At 46.8% G+C, this 27,003-nt stretch overlaps 1 long non-coding RNA gene and 1 pseudogene across 3 annotated transcripts in view; both read right to left on the reverse strand.

Moving 5' to 3' along the window:
• LOC142051110 (uncharacterized) overlaps window positions 1-27,003 on the reverse strand; it is a 166,825-nt gene that overhangs the window by 100,266 nt on the left and 39,556 nt on the right. The gene's annotated exons all lie outside the window — the stretch shown is intronic.
• Window positions 1,639-26,771, reverse strand: LOC142051111 (protein ELYS-like; annotated as a pseudogene).

Here is a 27,003-nt window from a genome sequence, read left to right on the forward strand (position 1 = left end):
CAGTGCGACCCATTTACTCCATGTAGCATCACTTTGTGCTAATCCCACCTGGCACTGCTTGTGGTTCTCCCGAGTGCGGGGGGCTTTGAAGAGCTCTTGGCGCACAACGGGCACCCAGCCTCTGTTCGCACCATACCCGATCGTCGCTCATGGGCTCTTCCCTGAGCCCCTCTGACCGTACGCCAGCAGCGTGGCGTTATAACCTTGCCAGGCGCTCTCCAGCACTCCCTGACCATGATCACCAGAGACCTCTCTCTAACAAACCATCAAGTGCCTCCTCTTCATAAGCGAGCCACCAAATGCACACACAAGCACTGCTCTCTGCCAGGAGAGCCCTCACTAGCAGTTTAAATTAGCAATCAAGACTGGCAAGCACACTTGACAGCAACACTCAGTTCCAGGGTGACAAGACACGTAGATAAAATCTAGCCACTGCTTCACACCAGGAAAGTGATAAATGCTGGTTACGCTGACATGGATGTTAATAACGGGAGATAAAGGAACTGACCGGCCTCCAGCTGCGTATTAGTGACAGCTGCTTCCAGCTGGTTCTTTGACTCAAGGCTTACCTGGACCACGGAACTGCTGGATCCTGCGGAGATGAGCACGCCGTTCTCGTCCTTTCGGAAGCTCCTCTGAGACCAATAGGCTGGATCAGAAGCAAAGGCTTTCCTGTGCCCTGGATTCCTAGGGTCACACACGCCTGTGCTGCCGCTGTTCACAGAAGTCACACACCTGCTTCCCGCATCCTTCTCTCCCTGCCTATTAACATTACAATTGTAGTATCAAACTACCAGCAATCAGGCTTTCACTAATAATCCATGGTTTCGTCTGGGTTTAAATCAAGTTCAAGAGCAAGGCACACCACACCGATGGCTGCTGTGGGATAAGCCTGCTCTTGAACCACGCCGGGTGATGCACGGCCCAGGAGTGAGTGACCTGAACCAACAGGCACGTCAGGAACCGTCACCTGCATTTTTCCCTCTGCCTCACGTATAGGTCACCCACACAGCTCAGTGCATTGGAAAACGCTTTTTATTTCAGGAACAGCTGTAATTCAGAAGGAACCGCAGAACATTTCTCTCCGAGCATCTCAAAGGCACTCATTATCGTGACTGCTTTGGTGAGAACAGCATTCCTGCGATGGAAACCTGCAAGTTTTGCACAGAAGACAAAAGTACCAACAACATAAGAAACAAATGCTATCTTACTACGAGAAATTCTATTCTTTCATTGCATTTTCTGACTGGCCTAGGCTAAGAGGTTACAAGCATTGCCTAACAACTCACAAGAGACTATGGGTTGGCTCCTGCCTGGAGCTTGCTTCTTCCTCACCAGAAGCTATTTATGGTTGGTTACATGGGAAGGGATGAATTGCAGCAAATAAATGGAGTGCGCTGACAACCCTGAGAGTCATCTTCCATGAGAAGAAGTTCTGATGGGGGATTAAACTACTTTTAGTTATCTGCGGCCTTATTTGCACGCCGGGCACGTCCTTATAGTACGATCTGCCCAAGGTCTTGGTCTTTTCTCATGGCAAAAGGACAGTAGAGAAGGACAGTAACTGACCTTCATTGCCCTCAAGTCCAAATATACCAGAACTGAGGTTGATTTGGCCACACCACCTGTAGGAAAATCATCTGACAGCTACTGGCCTCTTTCCTGCTCTTTATCGTTCTGCCTATTTTTAAGTAAATAAGGCAGAAACAAAGCAGAAAGGTGTCAGCAAGTGGGAAGAGATCACTATTTGATCACACAATCAAGTCTAGCAAGATGTGTACACCAATAGCTTGATGGTAATCATTGTTTTAGTTTCAGCTCTCTTAAATTCTCTAAACATATTTACCATAATATAAATATATGTATTTTGCATAACAAACATTATCATAACAGAAAAACTCTCTCTCAACTGGGTTTCTGCTCATTTCCTACCCATAACTCTCTAACTTTGGCCAACACACGACTGCTGAAAGGTGCCCTTGGATGCACATTTCCTGTATTAGCTGGTTTTGTTACTGTCGAGGATGGCTTTGGTCTTGCAGCTGTAAAGCACGAGGGAAAAACGATCAGCCTTGTGCAATCAGAGCGAGGGTTAGTTGTGCGTTATGTTCCCCCCCTAAAAATTACCTTCTCTTGGTCCGGACGAAGGCAGATGGTAAGGCTTGGCTCTCTCTACAGCCAGCTGCCTCTGACCTCTAGGAAGGGTCTTGCCGTGCTGGGCCGAGAGAGAATTTCTGGCAACTGCTCTCTGTCTCCAGCGAGGAGCACGATCATTCTGGTGAACAAAAAGCATAAAGCAAGAAGTTTCACCCTGTATATTTAGCCAAGTGGAAGGAAGACTAGAATAATAGCAGAACCTACAACTTTAAGTTAAAACCATGCCGGCACCCTGCAGAACCTCATTCTGACACACTTGTCAGCACCCACAAGCTTCACGTGGCTGACAAAACAGCAGCCTTTCCCTTGTTTTTCCTGAAACGCCACTGCCCCAGGTGACTGAATCTCCAGGGCAGCGGCAGGTTACGTTGGACAAGAGGAAGTGAGGATTAAAATGAGGAAGAGAAAGCTACCTACACACCCCTTCCCCCTGGATGGAAGCTTTCAAATGCAGGACCTCAACCTTCCAGAACCACCCCATAAGTTTGCTTCCCTGGAGAACTATGGTTCCGGAAAGCAGCACATGGATCACAGAACCACAACAGAAGTTCCCATAACACAGAATTTGATATGGCTACTTTGAGATACAGAAGTTAGGTAAGAATTTCTGTCCAAAGAGTGGTAAAATGAAAGCTGTGGAACTGCAGACCTCACGCTATAACTTGAGGAAATAATAAAAACATCAACCCATGATGCAAATGTTGCCTGTGGGTTGGCACCCAGAGCTGCGTGTGAGATACAGGAGATGACATACAACACACTCTTCATTCCACAGTGACCCAAACAACTTCCAATCATCTGAACCCTGCATAACGTACGTCCCTGAATATCTGAATGGTAAGAGTGGCTGACAGGAGATACTTATTTAATCCTTAGACACAAACAAACTGTTCGAAGTGGAGTCAACAACAGCCTGGAACACAGAATTTCCAACTGCACGGGGTAGCTCTGGAGTAGTGACACATTCTGTTCAACTTTTAGGTTCAGCTGTAACGTAAGGTGCAGAGGCTTATTGCAAGTATTTCAAAGAAGGGTGTGATAAAGAAAGCAGGATTCTTACTGAGCGCTGTTAAACCGGTCAGTAACCCCTGAGAGAAACTGGCACACTTGGCAGGACTTTTACGCTTACCATGAGATGAACGTTCATCGCCTGGTTCAGCCGTGCTGCTGCCATACAGTTGGCACGCTGCAGATGCCGGGCTAAAAGAATTTCATGAATCCGTAAAAATTTCTCCAAACACTTCTATGAGAAATAACACATTTTAAAACATATATGATGACCCTGCCTCTTCTCTTGGCAAAGAAGGGATTCAGATTTTCCTCTTGCCCACACTTACTTGTTCAGAGTCTGTGAAAGGCAGCCTCAGGAAGTCTCCCACTAGTCCCATCTCCCGACAGATGTCATACATGTCTTTTAATAGCTCTTCCTCCTTTAACTGAGCGGCGTCTTCCTGCAGCAGAGCCCAAGCCTCCGCCATGCACCTGTAGTTAATTTTTTGAGATGTAAAGGCGTATTAATAGTATAACTAAAAAGATGCCCCACAGTTATTGTGCTCAAAGTTTAAAGGAAATTTAGGGGATTGTGATTTCTAGTGTTTGTTCTCCACCTTTCACAGTATTTCAATGCCAAAATGGTGGCAGATATTTCTTTACCTATTGGACAACAGCACAGTGAGGTAAAGTCGCTCTTCACAACTGCTTGCGAATGGTGGCTTCATCACCTGCATGTATCTGAGGGCTCGCCCATGCTCTCCTTGGCACATGAGGGACCGAAGAATTCTCACGTGTTGCCACGACACAGGTTTGGTTGTAGCTGGGTGAAAGAGCAGGGCCAGGGAATTCTGCAGAAGGTGGAGATCAGGTTTACTAAGATCACAGAATCCCAGGTTGGAAGGGACCTCAGCAATCATCTAGCCCAACCTTTCTGGGAAGAGCCCAGTCTAGACAAGATGGCCCAGCACCCTGTCCAGACGACTCTTGACGGTGTCCAACAGTGCCTGAGTCAACCACGTCCCTGGGGAGATTATTCCAACGGTGACTGTCCTCAGTGTGAAAAATTTCCCTCTGGTGGCCAATCGGAATCTCCCCAAGAGCAACCTGTGTCCATCCCCCTTGTCCTCTCTATGGGACTCCGTGTAAAAAGAGAGTCTCCATCTTCCTTGTAGCTGCCCCTTAAGTGCTGGTACATGGGGATGAGATCCCCTCTGAGCCTCCTTTTCTCAAGGCTGAACAAACGCAGCTCTCCCAGCCCATCCTCGTATGGCAGCTTCCCAGTCCTCTGATCATCCTGGTGGCCCCTCTCTGGGCCCCTTCCAGCCTGGCCACAGCCTGTTTGTATAGAGGGGATCAGACTGGACACACAAGCACACAACAAAACTGTTCAAAAGTTTCTTCAGTAAGGGTGAATGTCCCTGATACCGGACAGGTAAATATACATTCTTTACTATTTGCAGGAAAAAAAAATCAGTTAGCCATACAGAAAAAAACCAGAGTCTTTTAAAAGGAGTGATTCACACTCGGCTAGGGTAACCAAATCCCCATAGGCAAACATCACTTCTTATAAATACAAGTTATTCCCCCAGACAGGTTGTATTAAAATTGTGACAGGCAAAGAGCAACCTTCAGCATCAGAAGGAACATGAATTAGATTGAAGAGTCACTTTTGCGGTCTTCTGTCTCAAATCCTGCTGCTAGGATGGTCGCTTGACTATTTAAAGTACCCAAACCACTGCTTTTGAGAAAGCGCTCGACTGCTCTGCTGAGAACAACCTGAACAGACGGCTTTGGCAAGTCACATCTCAAGCATTATTAACGCTGACTTCTTCATTGTCTTAATCCATTTCCTCTCAACGTAATTAAAACCAAACTGCAGATCATCACGTATTGCTGAAGGTGCTGCTGAAGCAGGATTACAAAAGAAGCTTCCCATTTTTTATCACCTGTTATTAGCTAAGCACCAGGGTTTTAAAGTCATTTGCTAGATCATAGCCTTGCACTACAACGTATGCCTAACTAAACTGTCACATGCTTACTTCATAGTCCTTGTGGTCTAGAAGCCAAAATCCTTGGATAAGCTTAACAAGGCCCGAAGGGATGGCAAAGGCAGCTGCGAAGGAGTCGACGGAAGTTTCTGTTTTGTTCGGAAAGGAATGCATGATGTCTAGCAGCAAGTAAATTGTCTGATATCAAGTATCTAATTAAGGCTGATAAATTTGCAAGACCAACAATTTATCACATGAAATAATATTATTCCTATGATTAATACAATAGGAATAAATAATAAAAGGAAATAAGAATATCATAGTGGTAGGACGCAGAAAATACTCATGTATTAGTCTTGCCGTTTTATGCTGTTGCAACCTGAAGATAGTCAGGCCCTAACAACAAAATTGCATTCTGAATAAATAACCAGAAAGACAGACTCTTTGATTTCTCTAAGGCATTCAGAAAGGTTGCCTTTCGATATTTAAACAGTTCTGTTGGAAACTCAGGCTCCCTCTTTAGTCACTGGAGCCACCAGCTGGACATTCAAAACACGAGAACGGCCAATGCTTGATTATTAAAGCAAACAAATTCTACAGTTGGTTTCTTCCCTCCTTTCCAGCGTATATAAAACAAGTGAAATTAGGGTGTCCTTACAGCACAGCTTAGCTCTGAATGATTAAAACTGGATTTAAACCAGTATGTGGATCACTCATCGGCAGTGTCACTTTCTCTTTCTGACAGCTGGTTTGGGGGGTCTATTCTCATCAGAGAGCTCCGGGGTGCAACAGCTTTAAAGCCCCTGCTCTCTAGGCTCCCCTCTCGGCTCAGGCAACACACAACCAAAGCAACACAGTGTATTTCGGCAGCTTAAAAATTCAGTTTCTGCCCAATGGCTTTTCCCTTCTCTCTCTCTATTATTCTGTGTGCCTGCACTTGTAACAGCACAAAAGCAAGCCCTCTTAGCTGTGCTGGAAAATGGATGATTTCAGCAACATCAGGTCCTGGTAAACCGCTGTCAGAAATCCTTTTGCTCTGAAGCAGCACATTCTAGTGCAGCGCTTGAGGAAGCAGCTGTTTGCTACAGCTATGGGTGCTTCAAAAATGAAAAACAGTTTACATTTTGAGAAAATCTAGGGGAGCTTTCTACCTTTAACATTGCTTAGTAGACCTGTTTTCTCACATCAGAAAAGACTTTGCAACAAAACATTTTAAAAATTCCTAAAAAATCCACAGTACAAAGAAATCAAACAATGCTTCTGTCTGCGACTTAATTCTTAACTACACGTGTTCATCCGCAGTGTGTTTGAAGCACAAATTAGAAAATGCATCGAACACGTAGGTGACAGACATTTCAGACCCCTGATGCGCGTATACTGGAGGTGTAACAGAAATAACTCCAAGGGATACGATTGCATGTTTGTGGCTTTCTTCAACACCTTCTAGCAAATAGAGCTCCAGCAGTGCCTGGAATGAAAAGGTAGAAGCTTTTTAAAACTCCTCTCTTTGAGAAATCATTGGCTTTGGGGGAGGGCTGGGCTGGGGCTGGGGTTTGTTGTGGCTGTTGTTGTTGCCTTCAGCGAACACAACACTCACCCGTAAACTAGGAGGTGGGTATTTCCCCGTTCCTCCTTCATCTCTCTGCCACAACTTCTCAACTCGGTCTCCTAACTGGGAAACCATGCCATCGACCATCAGGCAGTCAGAGTCCCATTTTCTTCTGGAACAAAACCTAGCGAGGATTTGCACAGAGGAAAACACTAATTCTGGCCTCTCAGTGTCACAGATTTCCTCCAGCCAAAACAAACCCAGCTAAAGCTCCCACGACTCCAAGAAAGGAACAAACAGACAAAGGCATGATCGTGACTTGAAATAGACTGGAAAGAAATTTTGGAGTCAGGTGAAAGGTGCTCATTAGATCCTAGTGAATTATTAAAGGAGCTCCAAATAGGAATCCAAAAAGCTCCCTTATTAAGGGGAAAGTTGCAGCGACCTTTTAGTTTTCAGGTTTTCTTTTGTGCCGCATTACTTGTAATACAAGGGCAGTGTGAGCAAAGCTAACCCAAACCCCACGCCTCCAGTGGGAGCGTTCCCACACACAGCGGTGAGACCACAGCACGGAAATGTCAGGCTTTGGTCTCAGCACCTCGCTTTTGTTACTGAAAAACAGTCACGGTCAGAAAGCTGAGCCCACAGCTGAATTCTGGTATCACCTGAAGCAGCACGTTTGTGCCTCTGCACATGCCATCACAGTGACGGAGGGCTGGCCTGTTAAACACGGCATTGCTCAGAAGCCCATCACAGGCTCCTGCGGGCTGCGACGCCAGCCTTTCATTTCCCGAGGAGGACGAGCAGAAGCAGCACGCTGGAGGTGGTGCTTCTGAGGAGCCCGTGAGCCTGTACGAGAGTTACCTGAGAAGGACGCGCAGGAAGAGGAGCTTGAAAGCCAACGCCTGACATAGAGCAGCTTCCACCTGGGCTCCTCCTGCTGCACCTTGTTCACAGTGCCACGGCCACGGCTACTTGAGGACTTTCTTTAGGTTACAGAACAGTTGCCAAAGAAAAATCTGTTCTCACCTAACCCAAGGCACATCACCATTATGCTCGTGAGCCAGCCCAGGAAAGGCAGTTCCCGTGAGGAAGGCACTTTTATCCAGTAGCCAGGAGCACGCTGGCTGTGCCAGCTGCATGTGACTCTGCCCATCTCCTTCAATGACACCGCGGTGCTTGGGAGTAGGAGATTTGGGCCAGTCCCCTTATCGCCATCTATCACTGGTCATTGAGAGAGATTATTTTTGCTTTGTTTTTTGGTTTTTTTTTTCTAAAACATGCTTTCTTCTGTGTCCAGAACAATTGCTCTGCAAAGGCCGTGCCTTGCTGACCTGGCCGTGACTGATCCTGTCCTCACCACACGACCTTTTCCAGTGGTAACAAATGACACAGAATTGCCAATGAATTACGTGCACGTCAAAACAATGATGACACCAACAAAGGGCACTAAGCAGAGGTATATATCAACATTTCAACACAGGAAAGGAACCTCTCTGTTCAGCAGGACACACGCATCACTCCAGTCAAGAGTGTTGCCAGCAAACGCATGAAGCATAGCAAATACAGCTGCTGATGGAAAAGCCACTTGCTGCCGCTTCTGAATTTGCAGCGGAACTGCTCTAGAGCTTTCCTGCACGTCCTACCTTGATAAACGCTCCAGTTTCTGTCGATGACCAGCGTAGTAGCTCCGAATCAGAGGATAATTGTAGAAAGGTCTAGAGAAACGCATCTCATCACCTACAGGCAATAAATAAGAAGTAAGTTAAAGAAGTCATATCACATTTTCAACCTACAGTTTTTGACTAAAAAGACAGAAGAACACACAAGCTGAGCATCAAAAGCACAGGCCAGCCTCCGACTTTGAAAGAAGCCCATCCTCCTTCTGCCTTTGCTAAAAGAGACCTACGACACAGGAGTCAATTCCTCCTTGTCCTAAGTGCCATTTCAAGCTTACAGGTGATGTAGCATCCAGAACATGTAGTGTCAGCTGAAGTTCACTCTAAAAAAAAAACCCCAGTTCTCAAAGGGAATGGGTTTTTAAACATGTCATGTGAACATGCGTAAGACAGTTAAGGCTGACAATAGGGTTTATAACCCATCCAAATGATGAACTATTTCCAAGGTGTATTTTTTTCCTCAAACAATCCGTAAAAAGTTCAAAACACGCACGTCAGGCTTTTACTGTAAAATCAAGCATTCCCGTGTTGGTGCTTTAGGAGTTACTTGTTTACAATCCCAAGGATTTCAAGCTGTGGGCACGAGCAACTCCTTCACTCAGAGGCTTAGTGCTGTTTCTGAGAAACACCCCGGAAAGAAACTGCTTCCATCATTCTACACGACGGAGTTGAAAAAACAGTGAAATCTCAATTTCAGCAGCAGAACTTCAGCATCTGCTGTCACTGAACCGGCACGACTTGGTATTGATGAAGCCTTGACAAAACCATGGGGAAGTACGTGTTCATAGGAAGCACTGACTGCTACAGATGCGTGACAGTTTAGGCTTACCTGAGCCCTCTGGCAGGAGACGGGACCCACAGAACCAGAGGACCACTCGTGCATACAAAGCTGCGAGGCTGGTCACCGCCAGCTTATTTGTCAAGTCTGCAAAACATGAAAAGAAGCTTAAGAGGACTGTTGGTGTGCAATTTCTTTTGTTTTTTATAAAACTCCCCTCATTGCACTAAAGAGAAAGTAGAAAAATAACACGGTAGGAATCTTTGCCTGTGCATTTTTCACTCCGTATCACTTCCTTCTCTGAAGTAAAAGCCCACAATCACAAGCAACCCCTACAAAGAAGAAGATTCACTAAAGGTTTAATAAAAAAAAGTGAAGTCGGAACTACTAAATCCACTCATGGATAAGGCACCTGTTCTTCACGTAGCAGAGAGGTTTACTCTAGCAAAGGGATTTTCTCTCTTCTCCTCAATATGCCAGGAACAAGTTCTAACAGAAACAGCTACAGAAACTCATGCAACTCACTTCACATGTTACTCATTTAGGCTTCCTCTCTGATTTTAGTAATTTCCAGCCCAATATTTGCATGCAATTACGCACTGCTAGCTGACAATCAAAGGGAGTATTTGTCACAGTGCCACATCCCGTTGCTGTAATTTCAAGCCGGGTGCTTGCACAGCTCCTTGCTGAACGCAGCCTCCCCACCCACTCGCACGAGCTCCCCAACAAACTCGTGCCCTGAACTCAACGCGCGTTAAGTGGCAGCCCCAACCCCTCCCATTTAAGCCCCTTCTCCCCGCTACATTTGACTTTCTGCCAATCAGCAAAACCAACAACAGCTCCTCTTTCCACAATTACAGCCCCAGCATCGTTCCAAATCTTCATAAGACACACCAGAGAGTTAGAAATACTGTGACAAACCTTTTCCAGCGAGCTCTTGTGCCTCTGTTAGAAAACAGTTTAAGACTGTGCTAAGGTTGCTCAAAAGCAACTGGCGGTGCTGCAGAGCCTGTAACCTCTGCGGGTCAGTGGAGCTGCAGGAGCCGTCAAACAGCGCAACACCTTTTCAAGAACAAGTATGAAATCATTAGCCTACAGAGCCATTTCAGAGTTTCAAAGTGCACTTCCAGATCTGCGGGCAAGACCATCTACCAGCAGATCACTGAATAAGCTCAACTGGAAAGACTGATTCTAGGTTTGCAGCATGGCTGCACTAGTACTCACAGATTTGCTCAAATGCGCCTTTTGTATAGATCACTCTGCTCCACGTCCAGTCAAGGGCCAACTCTAAATTAGCAGCAGAACTTGGCTGCTCTTTAAAAAGAGAGAACAAAAAAGAAATGAATCAAGAATTCCAAACGAAGAAACCATGCAACATAAAAACCACATAACAAGTCTTACCTTTAGATGTCCAAAGCTTAATGCAGCCAGTCAGAAGCCCTACAGAACCTGTCTGGGCAGCAGCTGACAAGACCGCCTCTAACTGCTCCTCCTAAAAGTAACAGGCGAAATCAAAGGAGAATCCTACCTGCTTTCAACATCCAAACCACCAACAGTAAGTGCTTGTTTCTAACTCTACACTCACTCAGGCATCACAGGCTGGGCTGCTTGTTGCTTTGAGGAGCACATGGAATTTTCCCCGTGACATGACAACTTCCCAAAGGCTAATTCTAATCTTTATTTGCATGCCTCTGCATTATCCTCTCAATTTACTGCGTTCCAATTAACTATTCCCAGCAACGTGCCCTGCTTATACCCATGGCACATGGGGTGCAGAGAAGTTTGCCATCAGGAATGCGCGAAGGGGACAGAACAAACAGAACTCTGCAACGTTTGCATGGAAACAGTGAAGCCAAGATCAAGCAGCTTTCCAGGCTATGAAGACATGAAGGAGTTACGACACCCCAAACATTAAGTTGTCATTTCCCAAAACGACAGAAAAGAAGTGAAACATTGATGTTCTAATAGGTTTCAGTTTTAGGTGCTTCAAACACTGTGTTCTAATGCCGTGGCAATCCTTCAGAAGGGCAAAGCACAGGCAGGCACAGACGTGCACTGTTAAGGAGTAGCTGAGTGCAGCTGGTGTTCTGATACTTCTTCCAGGTGAAATGATCATAGAAACATAGAATCATAGAATCCTTAAGGTTGGAAAAGCCCTCTAGGATCATTGAGTGCAACTGTCAACCCAACACTACCATGTCTCCTAAATCGTGCCCTCAAGTGCCACGTCTACATGTCTTTTCAATACCTCCAGGGATGGTGAGTCCCCCACCTCTCTGGGCAGCCTCTTCCAATGCCTGACCACCCTTGCAGTGAAGGCATTTTCCCTAATATCCAACCTAAACCTCCCCTGATGCAGCTTGAAGCCGTTTCCTCTCGTTCTATTGCTAGTGACCTGGGAGAAGAGACCAACCCCCACCTCACAACAGCCTCCTGTCAGGCAGTTGCAGAGAGCGATAAGGTCTCCCCTCAGCCTCCTCTCCTCCAGGCCAAACAACCCCAGGTCCCTCAACCTCTCCTCATGAGACCTGTTCTCCAGACCCTTCCCCAGCTTTGGTGCCCTTCTTTGGACACGCGCCGGCAACACTATGTCCTTCTTGTCCTGAGGGGCCCAAGACTGAGCCCTCAGCAAATTTTCTTTTTTAGGGCTTTTGCTTTTTGTTTGCTCGTTTCTTTGGCTTTTTAAGCACATTCAGAAGTATCTTTCCCTTCTAAATAAAATCATCACATTCAAAGCCATTTCTACACATTCGAATACACACATCAGATTTCCATCTTTTTCTGAAAACCAGTCTCAGACAAGGAAACACACCGAGTACAACTTACGGTGGCAAACAAAACCCCAAACCAAGCTTCTTGCCCCTAATTCTGAGATTTGTCTTACTCACATTCACAAGCAATTCCTGCTCAAATGCCTAACAAGCCTCTGAATGATCTAGTCTCAATTCAGCAAAGGGTATGACAAATTTCTGCATTTCCCAATTATTTCCAACGTGGAGCTGACATCAGATCACCCAATCTGAATGGAAGAGCCTACATCAGGCTTGCAAAAGAGACAGCCTATGGGCCAGGCCAACCTGCCAAGACGTTCATGTTAGCTACCACACTGTGCACAAGTGCTCTTTGCCCCAGCGCACCCCCACAGATCTGGTGAGGAATCCAGTAGAGAGGAAGATGAGGGCAGGGAAAGCCTGCTCTCCCCTTCCTACTAAGTGCTCCTCTGCCTGATGACTCGCTCGCTCAGCATTTCGCTTGGAGCCTGCCTGGGTGAAGATGGGTTCTTCATCACAAAGGCTGCATCTCTCAGGGAAATCCTTCAGAGGAGAGAGAAAGGTTGGTGCCCTGCAAATGGGAAACCTCTGAAGGAGGGGGGTGAAGTCACTGCGGTGGGATAAAGCAGAGAGAAGGTGGTGGGTGTCACGAGCTAAAGGTGACTGAGGTGTTGCAGCAACAAGAGGGCAGTCCCAGAGGAGTCAATTGGGCACCTGTAGCACAAGGCAAAGGCTACAGAGGTGAAGATCTGCTTTGAGAGGCTGCAGCAAAGCCGACCGATGAAGGGAAAATACAGGGAAGTCATTGGGTAGAGCTGCCAACGGTAATTGTTTGCTGCAGCTCACTGCCTTGGAAGCAAATGATCAGGTATAGTCCCGCAAGCAGATGTTCGCAGCCACTCGCATGCGAGTGAGACACCCCCATCGTCAGGTTCTGCACGGAACCTAATGCTTTGAGAGACTGACGGGGGAGAAGGTTGTTCTGAGGGAAAGATGCTTCCTTTTCTCCGTTCTGTCCTCTTTTCCAAGGTAATCAGGGATCAAAACCCGAACTCAGGACCACGCAGGCAGTTGCACTCATTGATGAGAGAGAAGGAACAGCTTTCCCCGACTTTCTCTTCCTGCTCCTAGAGCAGCACTCTCTTCCTTTCTAGACATTCAGGCCCTGATCGTGCTTCAACAGGAGACAACGGTGGGTTTACACTCCCAAGAGGGGACCTCAAACATTACATTTGATAAAACTGGTAGGGTACAATTGCAGTTACGCGTGTGGATGGGCAGGAGGAGCATTAAATGGTCCCTGACACCGAAAGCAGCGCCATGGAAAGCTTAGGAAAGGTCCATCTCTTGACATTCTCCATAAAGATACAGTAAAAGATCACCTCCTTCCGGAAGCCGCTGCACGTCACATGAACAACTCCAGAGCTCAGCAGGCACATGCCATCTGCAGAGACAATGAACGTTGGACAACATTCCATACTCTCACCGTGATGGTAGCACCAGTTTACATTTTTGTCACAGCAACCTCTGGAAAGGTACAACTGAGTACCCGTTCTTCTCATCACATCACTTACAGCCTTTTTTAGAAAAACGATGACTGAGTGTAGAGATTTTACCTCCGGGGCTATCGAGGTGCTGCGCTTTGAGCTTCAGCCCAGAGTCATTTCATTTGATCACCAGCACCACCTCACGGGCTGCGTTACAGAAGCACCCAACCCCCAGACCCAGCCGCCTGGCAGGCAGGTGTCACAACAGCACACACTTGGCCAGTACAACGTCATCACAGTTGGGTGGGTGGGGGGTTGGGGTGTTTCGGTTTGGTTGGGTTTTTGCATGACAACCAATGAACAGGAGAACCAATAAATGGCATTTGAGCTCGGTTTAAGCTTATCACTATTCAAAGCCGTGTAATACCTACCAAAATTATAGGTGCTTGGATGAAAACACAGCTCAGGTTGTGGATAAGAAGGAGGAACTCTCCAGCTTAGGCTGCGCTCCTGCACCACAACATCCAGAAGGAGGTTTGGAGCAGTCGTGCTTGTTACAGCGTCCAGTGACCACAGTGCAAAATAGGGGCAGTCCTGAAGGGATTCTTCTGGCCTGAAAGAAAACAAGCGCAGAAGCTAAACGCCGACTTTCCAATGAATTATGGGGAGGGATACTGAAACCAGCTTCATAAAAACCTACCTTAGCGAGCCTGGCATTTGAGCCTGATACCAGCAGTCAAAGTCAAATACACCCAAATAAGTAGATGGTTTTCCCTGGCCGCGTGTATTCACTTGCCAGCTGAAGACTGAGACACTGGTGCCAGGAGATATGACTGGAAAAGGCAAGACATTGTTTCTTAGTGGGAGAAAATACAATCTATCTGACATTTTCAAAACATCACTTTCTATTTTGGATTCATTCTGTTATGTCACTCATGAAACGCAACACTTGACTAAGAAGAATTTTAACAATGTACACCATAGCATCACCTCTGTGATAGGTTTCAGTCATGCTGCCCCCCTTTGCGAGTTCAACCTGTATCCGTCCTAAGACAAATCCAATACACAATTGTCAGGTAATCAAGTTTCCCATACAGTAAGAGTGCATCAAGATGGTTAGAAAAAACCAAAAACCAAAAACCAACCCACCACCCTAGGAAAACATACATTGCTGCTTTTAGAAAGCATACAAATTCTTGTCATATACACTTGATCACTCAGCTGGCATGATTAATTTCCAGATTCGACTCGATTACGAGTGTTACGAATAGCTCCTTTCCAGCACAGTCAGAATGAAAGAACACAATTATCACACAAAACAAACACCAAAACCCAACCCCAACAAACAGGAGATTGGAACAAAGAGTTTAACATCAAACATTGACCATGTTACACTCGGGTTCTCTCAAGAAGTGGCATGGTCTGTCGCCTCTGGGGAGAAGGCATTCTCCAGATGTGAGCAAAGTGGGGGGTGCATCCTTTACCCTGACAGAGCAGGGAACCAGGAGACAGGTCATTTGGCAAAATGGGTCTCTGTTCTCTGCTGAGTTCATCAGGGCTGCTCAGGGAGCCTCCCACGCTTTACTGTGTGTCATCGTGAGCTTCTGTGCCCTTTCACTTGTGTGAGCCGCTGAAACTGCCTTTGAAGATGTCAATTAGTTTCATAAATCAGAAGCCAGCTGCATTTCTAACCTCAACCCACATCCAACAGAAGCTCATGTGGGCCTACAACTTGAATAGTTTCTGGATAAAAGCTAATGAGGAGCCATCAGAAAAATGACAAGCATTTTTCCATGCCTCAGACTTCATGAAAAGGGGACCGAAAGGGCCTTTTTTGTTGGTTTTGGTTTGGGTTTTTTGGTGGGTGCGCCTGTTGGTTGTTTTTGACAAAGTTTTAGAAGGCCCTCTCCTCAGAATCGTGACACAAGTGGAGAAAATCCAAAGGAGTTTTCATTAGATTTTGACACGCTGTTGTTAGAGGGTGGCACCCCAAAAGAGGTGGAAGCTGCCTCTTCAGGACTAAGTCAAAGCTAATAAACACAAATAGCCTAGAAAGTCATGCCAGTGTCGTCTTTGTAACAAGCAGACATAAGTTAAGGCCAGTAAGAAGAGAGGGAAGGGCATTCACACACCCAAACAAAAGGCTGTGGAAGTTGCCGGCTCAGAGATGTGCTCAGAGCATCACTGGATGTGCAAACCCAGAGATGCACATCTCATTATTGCAAGGTAATGAAAGACACCAGAGGAGTTTTAACTGTCGGTCCGGACGAGGGAAGCCAGAAGCTATTGCTTTAAGAGCTTGTAGGTGTAGGAACCTATTAGACACAGAGAGGGCAAAGTGCACAGGCAGATCATAGACTCGTAGAATCATTTAGGTTGGAAAAGGCCCTTAAGATCATCGAGCCCAACTGTAAACCTCATACTGCCAAGTCCACCACTAAACCCTGTCCCAAAGCGCCACGTCTGCACGTCTTTTAACTCCCTCCAGGGATGGTGACGCCACCACTTCCCTGGGCAGCCTGTTCCACTGCTTCGCAACCCTTTCTGTGAAGAAATTTTTCCTAAGATCCCAACTAAACCTTGTGCTCTAGACCCTTCACCAGCTTCGCTGCCCTTCTTTGGACACACTCAGCACCTCAGTGTCTTTCTCGTAGTGAGGGGCCCAAAACTGAACACAGGATTCGAGGTGCAGCCTCACCACTGCCGAGTAGAGGGGGACGATCACTGCCCTACTCCTGCTGGCCACACTATCTCTCATACAAGCCAGGATGCTGGTGGCCTTCCTGGCCACCCTGGCACACTGCCGGCTCATCCAGGTGGTTGGGGAAGGTATCAAACAGATCTGGCCCCAGGACCGAGCCCTGGGGAACAGCACTCCTGACCGGCCGCCAGCTGGATGCAGGTGCAGGCATAGGTTGGAAGAGGGGAAAAAAGAAAGTTGAGGGAACATTCCTAAGCAATGGAGGGGATGATCTTACTGTTCAAAGACGAGAGCTGGAGGAATAAAATGACTGACAGGCGTTATAGAGGTGACCCCACCATACATCGCTACAGCATGTCAGCAAGCATTGAAGGGAAAAATAGGGTTTATTTTAACAAGTCCCACAGAATTTCAGCACCCAGTTTTTCCTTTGAAATAAGCCCAAGAAGTTAGTCTATACAGAGACTTAAGACTTTCAGGCTGTGGGTACGGAACAGCATTCATTGCTTGGATGCCAAAACCATTTAGTTTAGAAAAACCAAACAGGGACATCAGGAACAAACCTTCATCAACGCTGCCTTCTCTGGCTGCGCGGTTGGGAAAGATTTCTACAGCCTGACAGCTGAGTAGTTTGGTCTTGCTGCTCTGCCCTCTCAAGGGAAAGGCTCCGCCCGTCAGATCTAAACTGTACTTTTCAACACAGGATGCCAAATGCTGCGGAAAAAATCACAGGAGAGAGAAGGGTCATTCTGAGAGAAAAGCAGACATTACACCTCAGTAGGAAAGAATGTCTATGTCTACTAGAACCTGCATATTGTACTGTATCTCTCCCAGGCGCTTAATCTGATGGCAAAGAGAAACTACAGCTGACAAGCAAGAGGACTGAGTGTCAAACCGTAACGGGTAAGTTTGGCCGTAAAAGCTTTGCACATTTTCAAAACTGAGCATTTCCCTCACAATATTGGTTCTAAATGTGTTTTGCAGAATTCCCTGCACCATCCCGGTTTCTTCACAAACCTACGTATTTAGCTACAAAGGGAGATCTGAAATAATGCCATACATAGGCATGCAAAGCGCTTTGTTCCATGACTTGATCACAGAACTGATGAAGTTAGAGGAGTCACGGCCTTCCAGCAGCCAAAGCTCTCTTGCAAGGCATTATCTATAGGCACACACCGCTAGAGTGAAAGCCCATCCCTCGGGAGTAGCCATGAGAACTTCTTACTGAGTCACAGTCTTCTCTCAAACCACGTCAGCTCCTGCCAGCTCCTCCTCTCACCTCCTCAGGGACTGATGGGTGAAATATGCCTCCCTTCCTTCACCAAGTGCAGCCAACAGCAAAACAACCCGGCGGACATGGCATGCACGTGGGCAAGGCGTTTAGGATCACAAATCCCTACAGAGTCAGCAAACTACTTTGAGACCTACAGAAACTCCAGCAGGATTGTGTGGAACCTCTGAGACCACCATTTGCTAAGCAAGCATTGACTGAAATACTGTCTTTCCAAATACAGCACTTGGTCAAATGATCTACCCTACAACACATGGGCGTGTGGATTGTGGACAAAGAGCAGCTCTACAATTAAAAACCAACCAAACAAAACCAAAAGCTAAGCAGCTAAAAATCTCCAAAAACCTACCAGAAAATAAAAAAATTGATTGTACCTCATTCTACCCAAGTTTCCTAAAGTTTCAGAGCTCTAGAAGGAACTGGCATGAGCTGGCACGAGACAATCCATTCTCGTATGACCTGATATGTTACATTTAACTCACCTACTCTGAGAACAGGCAAGCTTTCTCTTAACCATTCTAGGAAATACTGCTAATAAATATCAAGGCTGTAGAGCACAGATCCTCTCCTACTGCACCTCAACAGGAAAGACATGCTCTGAATTAAGATTACTTTCCCATCAAAAAGATTTTGCAAGGGTTTCAGGCATAACACTGAATAAAATTATACGTTCTAAAAACGCATCTTCTATCTGTTAGATAACAGAGAGGTAAGGCTACTTCATCTCTATTTTAAACACAACCTCTTTGGAGCCACTTCTAAAAATTTACATATACTTTTTTGACCAAATCAGACCACTCTTTACTGTATTTGCGTATTTTGCTGGCTTCAAGAGCAGAGTTCATAGGTAACGCAGCCAAAAAGTAGAAAGAGTTCTCTTTAGAGCTACTAAGTTTCAGGACCAGCACCGAAGAGACCCTGCAGGTGAGCGTCATGTGAAGTCCTGCTGACAGAGCTCAAAGGGAAAGCAAGAATTTAAACCTGAAGACCGGAACAGAATAAAGCTGTACGCCCGTGTTTTAAGGAAGGGAGACAGACAGAACCTTATTCAACTCTGCAGTTTGGTTAAACAGAGCTACTCAAAGCCCTGTCTTCTCTTCCTACATGCCATTCAGTTGGTGTTTAAATGAAGAATCATTTTATTTGTAAAAGCTGCTGCCTCTTCAGGAACTGAATTTATACGGGCTCTTTGCAGACGGCCCTGGCTGGAACACACGACACGGCGGTATGAAATTGTACGACTTCTTTTCAAAAAGTATGGACAAAGGCCGTGCCCAGGAAGACTCAGCAAAAGATTCTTTCTTTTTAAGTCATCTCTGAATTGTCATGGTCAATATTCTCCCTGCCAACTTCACTGATGCTCCCTTAGGGAAAAGGACTCTTTCCAGCCTTTCACGGACGTGCACGTCTTACCTCGTACATGACTTGTCCTGAAGCCAAGCGCCTCCTGTCTGCGAACGCTAACTGCAACAGATGTAAACTCACGGCATCGCCTTCACTGGAAAAGGTATAAATGATGACATTTGGTTACAAAGCTGCTTTATAGTCCTCGTTACCCTTTCCTTAGATCTAGGCTGAGGTTTCCTTAATAGCATTGTCTGGCTCAAAAGAAAAACAGCCCTTCCCAAAACCTGAGAATTGGTCACATTTAGCCACCAAACCACAAAGGAGGAAATTTGGACACTAACAGCTTCTGGGGCAAAGGCTACCCATACAATCTGGAAGCTTCAAGGTGTTCTATGGAATAAAAATGGTTGGGAACAGTTCTTTGCATTGAAGAGCTCGCAATCAAAACTGCTTTACAGTCAAACTGAAAAAGATTGCCACTCCATGAGCAGCCGAGCTGAGTAAATAGCTTGCTGATGCGGAAGGGGGCAGATCTTTCTCCCCTTCCCTTCCCACCAGAGCTCCAGTCCCTCCCCTGCACACACGGCACCTTCCACACCCTCGTTTCAGTCATTAGCCCAGCAGGAAACCACCGACTTGGCTGCTGAACACCTTCCCTGCCAGCCGAGCTGAGCTGGCTCACCAGGGCTCAGGCTGGCACCAGGGAACCGGCCATGCTGTCACCTCCTCCTTTAGGGGCAGCAGGCTGGTGGATCCGCACCTTTAGTGCTCTGGAGCTGCAGCCTCCACTGCGCTCCATGGTATCTTAACACCACGGTGTGAATATCAAGCAAACCATGAAGCAGTCATCAGGAAACAAAGGAAGCCATTTAAGAATGCCAGCACAGAAATAGAGCCACTGTCGCTTTGCTGCCTTTCAGCAGGGAGGAACTAGTAGGTCCCTCTTCATCCCTGTTACATCCTGTACAAATCGCACCGTCAGCTCCTTCCATACCGGAGAGAATCTCCTGCACGGCTAATTCAACAAAACAAATACATGTGGGTCAACTCTAGGTGAACAAATACTCAAAAAAAAAAGAAAAATCAGTGGCCGATAGTAAGCTTTTATTCACCTTTCTTGCGTCGACTGAACAGCCCACAAGTAGCAACAGTTGCGAGGATCATGCTCAGGCTCTTGAAAAGTAACGGCGCAGACAGGAATCCTTCCTCCTTCAAGCTGACAGTGGTGCCTGCAGGGTTAAAAAAACCAAAGAAAGCAGGTGAGCCTGGTGGCCCTGCCTGTTTGTAGAAGGGGAGAAGCATCTTCTGAGCAAAGAGCCCCTGACGTGCTTCTCCTCAAGGCACAGAAGGTCACACTCCCGTCTCAAACAAGGGAGTCACGGGAGCGACTGCTTTTGATGCAACAGCCACGAGGTGAGGAAATTACTGTCCATCACGGGCAATAACCTGGCTTTATCTCCTCCTCTGCCTGCGGCGCAGGAACATGAAAGATTCCTTCAGCTGCCAGGCAAAAGATTCTTCCTACTCTTGTCGCCTGCTTCAATATTGAACTGAAAATGCAGCCTCTCTTCTGCACAAGCTGAAAACAGCGCCAAACACCAGTAGTGTCTTGTTTCTTTACTTGGACTATCTAAAGCGTTTCTCCTCCAGACTTCTGAACCTTCTTTGCACCTTCACAATCTATTCTTGCCACCTCACTATCCCTCCACTCTCTATTCATGCCGCCAATAGTTCCCGGTGAGTCACTGCAGATTTGCTTAAGTGAATCCCGATCTGAATTGGGTCAGATATTCCAGGGGGGATTGCTCTTTGGCAGAGCTGAAATCATCTCCCTAATTTCTCTGTTGCTTATCCCTTGACACAACCCTTATTCCACCTCCAAGTGTTCCAAGCAGACTTTCATTCCCATGCATCGCTGCCTTGGAATGGGTCAGTCCCCTCTTTTGGTCGAGGCTGAAATGTGGGAGAGAATGTCTTTTCAGCCACAGATCAGCTCTTGAGCTTTCATGTCTCACTCCTTTCAACCTGGACGCTTTAAAGAATATTATCACCACAATCCCATCATTAACATACTTCAGCCTTTCAATGGGTGCCCTCATTGCAGGAGCTGGTTCTGAGAAATAATGTCTACAATCTCTTTCATTGAAACACACACAACTCCTGCTGTCACTGAATACTGCTGGTGGAACAAACTGCCTTATGGAAAGCAGCTCTCTCACGCCCTAACTGCTTGACAGAACCCAGAGAAGGGAGCTTTCCGCAGTTCCTCAGCCCACAGGCACAATAAGGAGAACAATCCCAGCCCGCTGGGGAGAAGGCGGCCCACTGAATCCAGGTATGGCTCAATGGTTACTTCAGAAGGGGATTCCTAAACACTCCAAGATTACACTCCACATTTCCCTCCCTGAAAAAGGGCTCTTTAAATTAACAGACTTCCTCCTCAAGCAGAGCCTTGAGAGCCCTGCACCTCCAGGCGTGACCAAGTGCAAAGGCCGACTTACTCCCGCTGCAGAGTTTTCATATTCCACAGTGACAGGGAGCCGTCGGAAAAACCCACGGCGAGCTGGTTGCTTCTGCTGATGTAGCACAGGGTCGATATTGCTGTTCCTGAAGAACACTGTAACTGAAGGCAGAGATGTCTCCCTGCTCTGGTCACGGTTGCTCTTCCTTGTGAAACGCCAGCAGCAGCTCTAGTGACAACTGTTAGACCTGCACGCACAAAACCACACAATAAAGGAATGCGTTATGCCATTCAGGTTGCATTTGAAACACTGACGTGACAACATGTATGATCTAATTCTACCATCCCCGGCAAAATACCCATTGATGCAATACTTTGTCTGCTCTTCCCATTTTGTACGCATTCAGAGCACATAGGAACTCTCTGACTGGACAGGTATCCTCGCTCCTATTTCAAAACCAGGTGAAAGCGAAACCTCCATAGACAAATTCTTCCTGGGCTCTGCACATCAGGAGTTTGGGCCTCATGGTGAAGCTACTTGAAGTGACACCAGCTCCCGAGGCCACTCTTGTAAGAGCAAAAACAGCGTATGCAATCCGAGTACACCAAGTACAGGTTCCGTTTGGTCAAATGCAGGGATTTTGGTAAGGCATATTTACTTTAAAAAACAAGCCTAAACTTTGCCCCAAGTCAATGAACAGAAGCAGAAGAACATTCCCAGGAAATAGGGCACGTCCGACACACCTTCCTGTCAGGCAGCTGCACCGACTCGGATGGTCAAATTCCTACCCCTCACTGGCGAGAGTCACCGTGACAGAGGGACCCTGGTGGGAGGGGGTATTTGTAACCTTAGGAGGAGTATGAAGCCACTCCCATTTTTAATCCATTCAGGACTAGACGATGTCAAACCGCCACCTGTAATCAGCAGCCATACACGTCTGCACAGCAGTAGCTTCAAAGTGGGATGCGTGTTGTTGATTTAAAAGACACAAGTTTTCTTACTTTTCCGTTCAAGTTTAGAAACCGCAAGCTCACCCGATGGTTCATTCTCCCTCTGACTGCAAGAGAGATCATCCAAACCAAGGTCCACCACAAGCAGATGACCAACATCTGTCGCCACCGCTGCCACGCCACAAAACCCTTGCAGAGCCTGGTGCAGGTGCCAAGGCCTCACGCTGGCTCCTCCGGGGTTAGTTATGGGCTCTACAGCAGTTACCTACAGGAAAACTACAAGTTAGTATTTAAGCTCTTTGACAAGCTAAATAGAAATCACTCAAAAGTGAAACCAGAACCAGCCCATCAGAAGCAAGAAAGTAAATACAGGTTTCTCAGACTTAAAAACACAGCATTGATCCCAATTATATCCAGACAAAACAAACAAACAAACCAACCCCCAAAAATGTCTGGTACAAAAATCCGTTACTGCCTTCCGTTTACTGGGTTTCCTGCAGGGATTTCGCTGAGCTCACTCCAACTGCAATGGTGCAGTCTATTATCACAGCTTACCAAGTTCCATTTTCTACTTAGAAACCATTAACTCGAAGACAACACAGAAAATCCGTTAAATGCAAGAAACTTGACCGTATTTAAGGGACTGGAGTAAGAAAGACCAAACTCACTCTCGCTCTCCCACGGCCCCCAGCCCGTCAGCACTGGGATACAGCCCACGCCTTCTTTGCCAAACAGGTATTAGGGCAAATCTCGGCTCTCAGTCAGACGCGGCAGCGGCCAAGTTGCAGGGGAGACACACCGCTGCCACGGCAATGGAGTATTGTTACAGATAGTGGAAGGGAGATACCAGCTTAGGGAAAGTTACACCAGTCCTCATTTAGAATCAAAAGAGCAACCAGGGAAAGCAGAAAAGTTTTCAGTGCCGAAACAGCGGCAAAAAGCCCAGCAGCTGGTTCGCCAAAAGCCAGCTCCCGCTGAGGAGAAGCGCACGCTGCTCTGTAACACGCGGAGCCGCCTGCCAGCAGCTTTAGTACAAGGCCCTGATGAAGACAGACCTTTCAGCACCTGCAGCCCCTCCCGGGACAGCCCTGACTGCTCCAGCAGAGACACCAGCACGTGAGGGCTCCTGCACTAAGGCTCCACAACAAAAGAACACGGGCTGCCCTTCAGCCTCCTTGCATAATGTCACACAGTGACACCAGGGAGCTTTACATCAACACCAACCTGTTACACGACAATGGAACAGAGCAGTGAGCACCACAAGGATTCCTTTTTTTATATATATTGGTTTTTCTCCCCAGAGGTGGGGAAAAATTGACCAAACCTCCAAGCCCCAAAGTTCTCTCCTCTCCCGTATCAAGCACTTGCTGTGACTGCGCTGCCTGGCAATCTGCTACAGAATTTACCTTTCCTTTGGGCCACAAGAATTCTACTCCTACAAGTGCCCGCAGTAATTGAGACAACTTTATATTGTTTCACACTTCCTGGAAATCAGATGAAATCTCCAATCTTCTCAGCTACTCAAAGCACCACCAAAAGTGCGTTGATTATTCGAATTCTTGCTGCTCCAAGCCTTGATGACTCTCAGGAGGAAAGCAGAAACACTGCACATATCGTGCTGCAGAATCAGCCAAAGTTCCCGTGTTGCTGTTATCTTTTTTTCTTTTAAGGTCTCGTTTTGTTGTTGTACAACTGGCCCCAAATCCACCTTTTCCACCTTTGCATACAGGTTCCCAGTTTTAACGCTTCAGTTTTCCCTGTAGAAGCTCCTGGAACTGCCTATTTTCCCACGGCACCAGGCACTGGCTTTGCACACTCTCCTACACTGCTGCCAGCTCATTCTGGGAACGAACGCAGAAATCCTGTCTCAGCTCCCTCACTCTGCATGCTGCCCTTCTGCCTCACACAAACCAGGAAGAGTGGGGAAAATACCATTCCAGAGCTCTGAAACATGCAACCGTTATAAACCAATTTAATACCATTAATATTTTCAATTCGGGTTTGCTTTTACAAGTCTGAATGGCTGCACGTCTATGTCAGCACACAGCTTGCCTTTCCATCTCAAACGCTGAGATTTATCAGGACGATCGGCAAACCCACACAGCGGAGCACCAACCCAGCTCAGCTCGTTAGAAATCACCACCACACAAACGCTCGCTGCCAGCAATCACACTGTAGCGCTACAGACAAACAAACCCCGCCTGGATTCTAGCAAGTCAAACCCAATCACGCTCTGGAAAGCTGAGTAATACGGAAGTATTTATCTGTCGCAGATTCTAAGGTGGTAAAGATAGAGTGAACCTTGATGTTCCATTACCTTAAGGTGACTCTTGTCTACATTCAGATAAGGAGCCGAGGGGAAAGGACGTCATTTGAGTTTATGGGTTAGAGAAGGCAGGGAAAATTAGCAACATTACACCAGAGTATCCCACCCGCACAAGCACCATATGCAATAAGCAGAGGTTCAAGGGCTTCAGGCTGAAAGTCGGTCTGTAACCACCTGCCAGGTAACGCAGTGAAGCCTGTTTTTTCCCATCCTAAGTCAACAGAAAAATGTGCTTTGCTCTAAAGTCACCTGCTTGCTAGTCCCAGACTCCTGGGAATGTGCCGAAGTCAGCTACAGCACAGCCATGGAAGTCTGAGATATTTTAAAGACAGTATTTCTGACATAATGAACCATTCAGGACATGTATGTTACCAACACTTGAAAGGCAGGGTGAGGACGAGGTCTTTGTCACTCTGGCTAAAAAAAAAGGTAGTTTTCAAGGCCTTTTTGTCAAAGTGGAGAATTAGGTAACTACGTGCTCTACTGTAAAACCAGAAAACTTGTTTGACTCTCTCAGCAAACTCAAAGGATAACGGTACCGTTAACCCCACCATTTCACATCAAGGTGCTCTCGACTGGACACTCTGCAGTGACAGTATGATGACACAATAGAGAAAATGGACGTCCTAGCAAAGAGACGCTCCAAAGCTGCTCCTGAAACAGCGTTATGCAGCACCTGACAACGTTTCCCCCATTAAAAAGGACCTACCCTTCCTGGCAGAACTACTGCTGTAACCACGCTTGATGTTCCAAGGTCGTACAGGCAGAGAACACTTCCCTCTGCTTCTCTCAAGCCAACCAGCAGCCCCGTTCCCGTCTGCCAGGAAACCTCCTTCACCACGCGGATGGTGGGAGGCTGCTCACGGGCTCCACTGAAACGGTGTGCAGAGAGCCGCTCTCCCGTCACAGCGCTCACGACCTCCAGCTGAGGGCCACACGCCAGCCAGGCCAGCCCATCTCTCCCTGGAAGAAGAGAAAAGGCTGGCTAAAGCAAACTCCCAAGAGCGGGTTGAAAACAACGGGAAAATCACAATCACTGCCCCTTTGCTTCAACAGAAGTACCTCACAGAGCAAGAGAGGCTTACCCAATTCCGGTCGATTATTGAAAATCACCCACTGAATCCTCAACCAATGCATCGTAAAATGAACCACCTTATTATTTTGCATTTGGACTTGTCATTCCTGCGCTGAAGAGTTCTGGTTGTTTGGGATAAAGATTACAATAGATTGGTCTCTAGTCTTTATACCATATTCAGCTTGGTTTTGCTAGAAATCATCTAAATACATAGGAGAATACAACTCCTAAAGCATATACTTCAAATATGGCAAAATCTCAGCCAATTCTTTTCTAGTTTACTAACTTTGCTCGACACACGCCTACTTTGGGCAGGGATTTGGACTTCAACAAGGAATTACCTTAAAATGGGCACTGCGGGAGCCAATTTCAACTTTTACACACGCTGATCACAGAGAGAAGTTAGCACATTTAGTTTCACTGAACTACTTCCAACACAAAGGGAGTATTAACTCAACTACTGCACTTACAGTCACACAGAGAGATCCTACATGGTCTTCACAGGCGCCCGGACACCCAGGCAGGCCCCCAGCGCTACCTTCAGATCACCGACAAAGTCAGCTACCTCATCTGCTCAGCCGCTCTCAGCAGCTCTCCCGGGACACTCCTCTGCGTCCCATTAAATACTCTGCAAACCTGGCTGCAGCGCCTAACAGGGCTTTCCTCTTCCTTCTGTTTTTAGTCAGGCTAGGAAAGAAAAAGCAGGGGGGGTTGCCTCTCTAACACTGTAGAAGAACTAGTTCTGCATGGGATGTTATGATGGTACAAATAAATACAGCCCAAAACCACACCAGGACTTTTTTGAAAACTGCCTTTCCTTCAATTAGAAGTTGAGGAGGGCTCACGGACTTGCCCGTGTTATTTTAATAGCTCAAGACTGGCGCAGGCTGTTGTCCTTTCAAAGTTTAACTCTACTAATGTTTTAATGTTAACATTTTTCATCATTTTGTCATAGTTCATCCTTTCTGTTCTCTCAAAACCTGATGCACCTGAGCAGCACCAACCTGACACAGCTGATACTGTGACCCCGTGCCTCAGGTCACCTCCAGGCAGTAACAACTTCACAGCAAGACCCAATTCCAAGGAAAAGGCTCACCTCTGGAAAACCGCCCACGCAGCACAGAACCTCGGGTGAGCTCATCTTCCCCAAGAGCCTGAATGCTCACCTCGGGAAACTGCAGCAGGCTGCTCGTTACCTGAGCCACGAGGTCTCGCATTCTTCACTGTGAATAGAGAAAAAAATGCAAAAAGAGGCTCCTGACAGCCATCGACATTTTTGAGATTGACAGAACTTTCATCCCTTTGCCGTGAATAATCTCCCGTCCACCTCCTGCGGCTCTTTTCCTTAACAAAAGGGCACTCAGGACAGGTTTGGATCTCACAGCAGAGCAAAAGGAGAATCCTTTGCTTTTCTGATGCCTACGAGATCACCAACAAAAAGGGACGCAG

The sequence above is a fragment of the Phalacrocorax aristotelis genome, unplaced genomic scaffold (assembly GCF_949628215.1).
Source record: "Phalacrocorax aristotelis unplaced genomic scaffold, bGulAri2.1 scaffold_81, whole genome shotgun sequence".
NCBI classification, from domain to species: domain Eukaryota; kingdom Metazoa; phylum Chordata; class Aves; order Suliformes; family Phalacrocoracidae; genus Phalacrocorax; species Phalacrocorax aristotelis.